This window comes from Pongo abelii, chromosome 7 (genome assembly GCF_028885655.2).
Source record: "Pongo abelii isolate AG06213 chromosome 7, NHGRI_mPonAbe1-v2.0_pri, whole genome shotgun sequence".
Classification (NCBI taxonomy): Eukaryota; Metazoa; Chordata; class Mammalia; order Primates; family Hominidae; genus Pongo; species Pongo abelii.
The window spans coordinates 133,722,989-133,732,635 of record NC_071992.2 but is presented as its reverse complement, the minus strand read 5'-3'; the positions used below and the strand labels follow the sequence as shown (position 1 = coordinate 133,732,635).

The following is a 9,647-nucleotide window of genomic DNA, read 5'->3' as shown; positions in this document are numbered from 1 at the left end:
CAACTGCGCTCCAGCCAGAGGGGAGATGCTCTTGGGGAGCCGCGGGTGAGTTTCCAGAGTTCGTTTCTCAGTCTTGGCGCAGCGTTAGAACCTTCTGTGTTTAGTTCCTTGCCGGAGCATTTTCTCTTAACTAGCCTGAGGTTTGTAGTATTACAGCTAAGAGACAGGTTAAAGTACTTGTTGAGTCGCATACAGGTGTAACTGGCAACCTGCGAATCGAATTTAGAAAACAAGATTCCTAAGCTTGTACTCTTCTCTGTGACATAATACGGACTCCCCGATTACTCTTGGTCCCTGCTCAGATGTTTTATTCTTTGAGTTTTCCCAATCTCTGTAAGCAAAAAAAAAATGATCAACACACACACGTCTTTCTGACTCTGGCTCTTATTACTGTCTGATTTTTTTTTTCTTTTTTTTGAGACGGAGTCTCGCTCTGTCACCCAGGCTGGAGTGCAGTGCCGCGATCTCGGCTCACTGCAAGCTCCACTTCCCGGGTTCACGCCATTCTCCAGCCTCAGACTCCCGAGTAGCTGGGACTACAGGCGCCCGCCACCACGCCCGGCAAATTTTTTGTATTTTTAGTAGAGACGGGGTTTCACCGTGTTAGCCAGTATGGTCTCGATCTCCTGACCTCTGGATCCGCACGCCTCGGCCTCCCAAAGTGCTGGGATTACAGGCATAGGCCACCGCGCCCGGCCTATTGTCTGATATTTTATATAGCTTTCGGTTTGCTTACTTTCAGACTTTATCTCACCCTATCTACACATACTGCTAATTCCATGAAAACAGACGATTTTATTCACTTATTGTATTCTCAACACCTAGTGATTGGCACAAGTATCAGTAAATACTTATTGAATGACTGTTGAGTGACATGATAAATGCAAGAAAAATTAAAATGTCTCTCACTTACCTCTTACTGTTCATCTCCAAAGTGGGGAAAAGTCAAGAATGTAAAATTAGTGATAGGCACAAACATTGCATTTTTTAGAAGTCTCTGAATGCTCCATTATGCGGACTTTCCAGGAAATGGTTACTAAATATGTCATAGGAACCATGGTAGAGATTTTAAACATAGTAATTCGCAGGTCTTCGGTGAGTAATTACCATTTGACAAATATTGGCTGAGCACCTATTATGTGCTGGGTGCTAGGAATGAAGATAGCGTAATGAACAAATGAGGCAAAAGCCCTGCAGCATGTTTGTCTTGGAGACAAACAGAACACTATTGTGATGAGTGTCTTGAAGCAAACGTTCCTGATATCAGGGTGCTAACAATTTAGGAGATTGAGAACGACCTGAAGGGAGCAGTGTGGAACCTGAAGGTAGATAGGGAAGGGAGTAACGAATGATAGAGTCTTTTCTATGAGGAGGAGGAAGGCCAGTGCCAACACCTGAAGTGAAGAGGCCTCCTAATGCTTTCCAGGATCTGGAAGAAGTTCAGTGTGAGGACAAGTGTTAGGAAATAAGGCTGAAGGCAGAAGCAACCCTGGAGGATCTTCTAACCCATGTCAAGCAGTTGAGAATTTATGGAGTGAAATAGCAAGCCATTGAAGAGTTTCAAGGTGAGAGGAATAATTTGAAATATTCATTTTAGAAGACTTATTCTGGTTGCTAAATGGGGAACAGATGGTAGGTTTCTATTGTCTTCTCTCCCAAAGGGGAATGATGATGATGATCATGACCTGTGTAGAGAAAGGAGACAGAGGGTAACTTTGAATAAATATTTAGTAAGTAGAATCTAGAGAACTTGATAGTAACTGGATCAGGAACATGAAGGAGAGGAAAGAATTAAAGGTGGCACGTATTTCTGCTTTCATGTGAAACTTCAGGTGAAGTTTATGTCATTTACCAAGACAGGATACACTGAAGAAAAAAAAAGTTTCCGAGAAATTATGCATTATGTTAATTTTCCTATTGCGCATGTAACAAATTACCACAAACTTTGTGGCTTAAAACAGCACACCTTTTATTATTTTACAGCTTTTTAGCTGAGAAGTCTGAAACTGTTCTCGCTGAACTACGCTCAAGGTGTTGGCAGGGCTGTGTTCCCTTCTGGAGGCTCTCAGAAGGAATCTGTTTCCTTGTCTTTTCCAGATTTTAGAAGGCTGCCCCAATTCCTTCGCTCATGACCACTTCCACCAACTGCAAAAACCAGCTTTCATCCTTTTCAAAGCCAGAACTGGCTAGTTGAGTATGCCGTATCTCTGGTTCTGAGTCCTCTGCCTCTCTCTTTTTCATTTAAGTATCATTTTGATTACATCGGGTCCACCTAAATAATCCGGGAGATCTCTTTATTTTAAGGTCAGCTGTTTTGCAACTTCAGTTCCATCTGCTACCTTAATCCCCCCTTGCCATGTAACACGACATACAGATTCTGGGAATTAGGATGTGGACATCTTCAGGGAGTAACTAAAATCTGCCTACCACATGCCTCCAATCCAAACTGTCCCGAAATTCAGACTCACATGCCTAAAAACCTGACATCTTGACTTGGATGGCTATTTGGCATCTAAAACTTATGTCTAAAAAAACCCAACTCTTGATGCCTCCCAACCTTCTTTACCACACTTTTTTCCATGTCACTGTCTGGCACCACCATGCATTTAGTTGCCCATCCTGGCTTCTCTCTTTCCCACCCTACTTCCAAGTCATCAGAAATAGAATGAACTCTGACTTTCAAATATATCCTGTATGTGACCAATTACTTTACCCCTTTCAACCTAGTCCAAGCTGTCTTCTCTTATTTAGAATGCTGGATAACAATCAAGAGTCTCCTAATTGAACTCCCTTCCTGCTACACTTGCCCCATCCAGTCCACACTCATTACAGCACCCACAGGCAAACTTAAAGGCTAAGTCAGGTTATGATTCTCCCCTGCTGTCCTGTCCTCTCATCGTGCTTAGAATAAAATCCAAAGCTGCCTGACCTGCACATCTCCACATGTGCTGGCCTAGGCTGTTCCTGCTCTCTCAGTTCCCACAGCTCTCCCCTCACTCCAGATACATACACCTCCTTACTATTCCTTGTGCACTCCAAGTTCATCTCACTTCAGACTCATTTATTTTGTCCTGGGAAGCTCTTCTCTCGGCTATCTCTCCAGGCTTTGTTTACAGTGGCCTTTTCTGGCCACCCTCCTTAAAATAGCCTGCATCAGGCCGGGTGCGGTGGCTCACGCCTGTAATCCCAGCACTTTGGGAGGCCGAGGCAGGTGGATCACGAGGTCAGGAGATCGAGACCATCCTGGCTAACATGAGGAAACCCTGTCTCTACTAAAAAATACAAAAAAATTAGCTGGGCATGGTGGCAGGTGCCTGTAGTCCCAGCTTGGGAGGCCGAGGCAGGAGAATGGCGTGAAACCGGGAGGCGGAGCATGCAGTGAGCCGAGATCGCGCCACTGCCCTCCATCCTGGGTGACTGAGCAAGACTCTGTCTCAAAAAAAAAAAAAAATAGCCTGCATTAGTCTTCTGTTGCTACTGGAAAAAAATATCAGAATTTAGTGGCTTAAAGCAGCAGAAATTTATGTCCCCATTTTCTTACTGATTGTAAACTGACAGCCATTCCTAGCTTCTATGAGATGCCACATTCCTTGGCTTGTGGTCCCTTCCTCCATCTTCAAAGCTAGCTATGGCAGTCAAGTCTCTCTCATGCTTTAAATTTCTCCTGCATCTTCTTCCATTGTCCTTGTCACATACCTCTAACCTTTCACTTTTGAGGGCCTATGTGATGATACTGGGTTCATCTACGTTATTCTAGATAAACTCCCCACCTCGAGACCCTTAACCTTAACCATGCCTGTAAAATTCCCTGTTCCATGTAATGCAACATAGTCATATCTTCTAGGGATTAGAGGGTTTGCATCTTTGTGGGGCCATTATTCCACCTACAGTACAGCCCTCTCCATCTCTCTATCCATTTAGCCTGCTTCATTTTTTGTAGTGTTTCTCTCAAACTGATGCTGTTTCTTTCACTGTTTGTCCCTTCAGCTAAACAGTAAATTTCATGAAATCAGAGATTGTTTCTACTGGTTACTTCAGTAGATTCAGCACCTACAGCAGTGCCTGGCACATAATAAGTGCTCAGTAAATAGTTGATGAAAGACCCAGGAGTTTACTCGGGGGCATCTTGGGTTTGAAATGTGTGCATGATCATCAGTGGATGTATCCAGTAAGCAATTGAGTATGTGCTGGGACCTGGTAGGGTTTTCCTTTTACATGGTTGGAGAAAGGTGGGTGGGTGTGATAGTAAGCTCAAAATCCATGCAGTCAGACAGTCCTGGACTAAAATCCAAACCTGGCATTGCTCAACAGTGGACAGATGACACCAACCTCCATCAATAACAATGGTATTTAGCTTTGGGATTGTTGATAGGATTAAGTGAGATGCTATATATAACACACTTATAGTTCCTAGTGTATACTAAGCATTCAATAAATGTGCACTATACTTCCTTCCACCATGGGTAACAGTGAGGAAAATGGATAAAGTGAGAAGTGAGGAAGAAGCTGTTCCAGGACAGAGACAATGGGAACACTAAGGAACAGAAAGAGGAAGAGAAGGCAATGCTATTAACAACAAAAATTGGGAAGAACTGGAAAGGTCAGAGGAAAATCAGGAGAGTCCGGCTATGGAAGTCACAGGAAGAATAGATTGTTTGAGGAAGGAGCTTGTGCTGAACAGTGTCAGACACCGCTGAGAGGTTAAACAAAATAATCCACACAAAGGAAGTATTATCTTAAATCACAGAAGAAGATTTTAGCACAAAATTATTACCCGTAGTCCCATAGTTAGGAAGGGAATGGAACAGAGATGTAATTTCTATACAATATCTCCTCTGCCCTTTTTTTTTTTTTTTTTTTGAGGCAGAGGCTTGCTCTGTTGCCCAGGCTGGAGTGCAGTGGCGCAATCTTGGCTCACTGCAACTTCCGCCTTCCAGGTTCAAGCGATTCTCCTGCCTCAGCCTCCCGAGTAGCTGGGATTACAGGCGTGTGCCACCACACCTGGCTAATTTTTGTATTTTTAGTAGAGATGGGGTTTCACCATGTTGATCAGGCTGGTCTTGAACTCCTGAACTCATGATCCGCCTGCCTTTGCCTCCCAAAGTGCTAGGATTACAGGCGTGAGCCACCATCTCCAGCCTTTTTTTTGTTAGCCAGAGAATATCTGGTTTTTAGCAGGGCACCCGGGGTGGAAGCTGTATGTCCCAGCCTTCCTTGAGTCTTGACAGGGACATTTCACTAAGTTCTGGCCCATCAGCTGTAAGTATGCATGACATGGGAGACTACTGGCAGTTGTCCTTAGAAGAATGGGGCCTCCAGTTCCTTCTTCCTACTAGCTGGGATGCAGAAATCATGGCTACAGTTTAGCTAGCCAAGTGCTTATTTGGGGGTTTTCTGTCACATACAACTGAATTTAATACTAATTTGCTACTGCTGAAGTGGCAAATTTGAAATTTGCCCTAAGATCCATGTGATTTTGTCTGATACCAAAGTCGTTTCTTCTAACACAATGATTCATTGCCTCTGCTTTAAATTACCCAAAAGGCAAACTGGAATCCTTCTTGATCTGACTGATTACCTGCAGCAGTGCCCCTGGCTCTTGTGTAATTGCAGGATTAGAGCTAGCTTTGTGTATGTTGTTATGGGAAGTGTTGGGCTTTGCAGTTTCTAGCACCTGGGAGACATGTGAACAATTCTGGGATGGTTTTGTGGAGTCAGGACACCAGTCGTTGAATCAAAAGGCTACATACAGGCTACAGTATTTAGTCTGAACCTAAGACTCAATATTTGAGAATACACTGAGGAGAAAGCAGCAGCCTTTGGGGGTAGGAAAGGGAGAAATATAGACTCAAGAGAGATTTGAGGGGCCACAATGGAAGGAAGACTCCCCACAAGTCAGCACAGTGGGTTCTAGACTTGCTTTGTCATTAAATAGTTTGGTGGTTCTGGACTGACTTATAACCCAGGTGTTTCACTCTTGTACTTTCCATTATTGTATTGTATTGTACGTATTTCCATTATTACACATGTCATGGAAAAGCTTCAAAATAATCTAGGACCATTTGGAAATATCGCTGCATAGGACCTACCAAAGGAAAGGGACCTGACTGAGCCATCATTGCTGCCACCTTGGACTTCCAGTAGTAATGCTGAAATGCACCAGTTTATATGCAATTTATTCATGACTAATAGCTTATATTTTTCAATTCAGCCACTCATGAACCAGAATATTCCCTCTGGACAGAGAATTATTGAATTCAAACAAACACTTATTGGGCACCTGTAATTGGTCAAACTAGCAAGCATTTAGGTTGATTTAAACTATTGCCTAGACCTAATTAGCATTCCAATTTAACACACTGTGCTAACTGGTCCCTGAAGGTTCATTAGTAAAGGTTTCCTATGCTTCCCAGTGCTCACTTAGAATCTCATACTTAAGAAGTGCATGAATTAAATCACAACTTCACATTCATGACTGATCCTCCTCTAGGTTTAGAGAATTTGCATGGCTTGGTCAACTGTTTTGGACAGTTTAATTGCCTAATATCTCCTTTTTATATGTGTCACAGTTATTGCTAACCCAAGGTCAATATTTAGAAACACTTAGCCAGGATCAAGAGATATTTGGAAACATCATTAATGAAGGCACAAAGCTGTAATTAAATAAACATGGTTTGGGATAAAAAGAGTCAAGTTAAGTATGAAGTTGCCAGTTGTTTGTGGTTGATTGTCTTACAACCACATGTGCTACCACATAAGGGGTGTTTCTTTGTTTTGCTAGAAGTAAATACTCTCCCTCTTTTAAAGTTTTATAGTCATCAAACTAAGAAAAATTATTAAGATCTTTGTGATTGCTGATATTTCAAGGTGAGTAGTGAGAGAATAAAGCAAATAATTCACCTGCCAGAATTTCCAGTACTATTTTCTGCTATAGCTTCTCTTGAACTTCTCTGTTTTCATATCTTTTCTCAGAGTACTACATGGAAATATCTTTTGAATTATTGTTAACAGCCTAAAAAGTAGTCTTCAGATTTTGTACTCTATTAGAATGACTAAATTCATGTTCAGTGATACCTATAGTGCCCCCACTTTCCCTGCCCCAAACCAGAAAAAAATCTACTGCTTTATTTTCTAATGGGTGACATTTGAAAAAGCAGAGTAGGCTGTTTGTTTTTAAAAAGTGCAAAGTTCTCTTGCTTCAGAAAGAATTGTTTTACAACCAATTTTGTTGAGTTAGGGTAATGATATTAAGTGAAAAATACCTATATGATAAAATATTTTATACATTCTGGGTGATAAAAAATAAAGATATGATAAATCAAGATAATTCTCTTATGGGGACCCTATATGAAGGCTGAATTCTGAGCAGACTTTTGAGTGAGGAGAAACAGAATGGTGAGGAGGAGGAGGGAACCTCTTATGCATTGGCAGAAGATGAAACAGGCAAATCAGGGGTGAGGAATGACAAGCCTTCAGGATAGAGAAATGTTGCAGGAAAGGACTTACTTGCCACATGCCAAGTTTTCAGAAAACACCAGTTGTGACAAATAGCTCCTGCATTTCTTTCACTCTTTCCCAAGATCAAAGAGGTGATTGTGTGGTGAGTCGGGGTCTGGGCTGCCCCCACCTTTTCTCTCTCTTCCTAAGACTGGCCCTCTGAACAGAATAGTGCCTTCTCCTCCACTTCTTGGGCTTTGTCCCTGCCCTGCCAGGGATTGGCGGTCAATTCAAGGGGAAGTCAATGCTAAGCCATATTCTGTAATCTAGCTTTATCAATAATTAGGCTGCTATTTTACCTTCATCTCTAGCTGTACTGATTTCTCATCACATTTGATCTGAGAGAGTAAGAGAAAATATTATGACCTTTAAATCTCAATGTATGGTTTAATATAAAAAGAAATAGAAAATTAAGACAAATTCACTTGTCTTCCTGAAATTCCGCTTTCATCATGTCAGTCTCTGCATATTTCCTTTGTAAGATTTCAGTGGTCTCCATAAAAAGGCTCAGTTCTCTGATTTTCAAAGCCTTCTATTGCTTACTTTCACTCTACTAGAGCAAACTTTTTTTTTTTTCTTTTTTTTTTCTTGCTGTATTAAGGAGATTGACAAATATCATTGACTGGTATTTGCCATCTTCATTTCCATCTTAGGTTCTTCTTCCTTAGCCATTTCTGTGCCGTATGACTCCTGGTCACAGCTGATTGGATTGGGATGACCATGTGGCCCAAGGGCAACCAATTTCTAGGCTGGCCAGTGATGTGTAACCTGCTCTGGTACAAAAAGCTTTACCCAAGCAGGATTGAAGGTAATAACCTGTACCAATCAGATTGTCTTTCTCAGGACTTTGAATAGGGAAGTAAAGAGTGAATTAGATAAAGGGAAAGGTGCCAGAGGAGAAGTAAACCCAAAGAGAAGCAGGACCTGAGAGAGAGGCTGGTGGTCTTAGGAGAGAAGACTGGAGTGAAGTTGTTTTTCAGTAGCAACCTAGTGTACCCTCTATTTAGTCGACTTTATTTGACCTTAGAGGGCATGCTTTCTTCACCAGCTGGTCACAATGTTGCGCTTAAAATCTGGAATCCTGAACATCCCCTGGGGGTTTTGTGTGTTCTGTTCATGTCCTTTTTCCTCAGCTCTTGCATCTTTTCCACCCGTGCACTGTTCCTTCACAGCACTAGTAATTTTTTGCAATTGTATTTTTATTTGCATGTCTATTTATTTATTCAATAACTACTTCTAGTAGGCTGGGAGCAACATGTGGGGGCAAGGATTAGTGCACTTTTGTTCACCACTGTATTCTTAGCATTTTGCTCAGTGCCTTGGCATGGTAGATTCTTAATATTCATTGAATGAATGAATGATAGTGAATTTTTCTCCCACTTTTGCTGATTTCCCTCTCCCTTTCTCAAGTCCAGACTCAAGACCCTTTGCTTATTTCTTTGTCTCAGTGTTGCCTTCTTTGCTCTTTTAATTGCGTTTATAGTTTAACCACTACAAGGTATTTATTATACTACTGTTATTCCTTAATTGTTATATGTATTCAAAGTTAATTTTTACATGAATGAAAGCAGGTATAGTGTGACTCTTTCCATGTACCCCTTTCTTCTCCAAAATGCCTAGCACAGTGCCAGACCTGTCATGAATATTTGATAAATGCCTGGTGTCCTATAACAAAGTCCCTTTCAGTGACTGAGCCAAAAGATGGAGGCTCAAGCTTCCATGAAATCCTGGAGACTTACTTTTTAAGGCTTGTACATTAGGAAAAAAATGTCTTCAGAGGAAAAAACTGTGGTTTCTACCATCATTGTCCTAATGATCAAAAATGGAAGGTCCACAGATGCAGAGCTCTGGAATAAGCACTGGAGAAGTTTTAAGGTCTATTTTCAAACATAATTCTAATGTGTTTTTCAATTAAAGCTTAAACAGACAACTAGGACCTCCCTTGTTCTTTGAACACTAATAATCAGATTCGCAGGTTACCTTTGTATGAACAAAGTCATAAATGGTGAGTAAGCCTTGCTTATTCACTCAGAAACTGGACTTTAATATTTATTAGCTTACATTTCCAAATTCAAAATTATTGTATTTATTTTCACTTTTGAGAGCTATTGTATCTTACCCCATTTTATTTTTTGAGAGAAGGTCTTAGT

The 9,647-nt window shown here is 41.3% G+C and overlaps 1 long non-coding RNA gene across 1 annotated transcript in view; it reads left to right on the top strand.

The window, feature by feature from the left end:
* Positions 1–19: 19 nt before the first annotated feature.
* Positions 20–9,647, top strand: part of LOC129047516 (uncharacterized) — a 253,448-nt gene continuing 243,820 nt past the window's right edge. The window contains exons 1-2 of the long non-coding RNA XR_010141289.1: positions 20–140; positions 1,427–1,565. This is a non-coding gene — a long non-coding RNA (uncharacterized LOC129047516). The remainder of the gene's footprint in view (positions 141–1,426; positions 1,566–9,647) is intronic.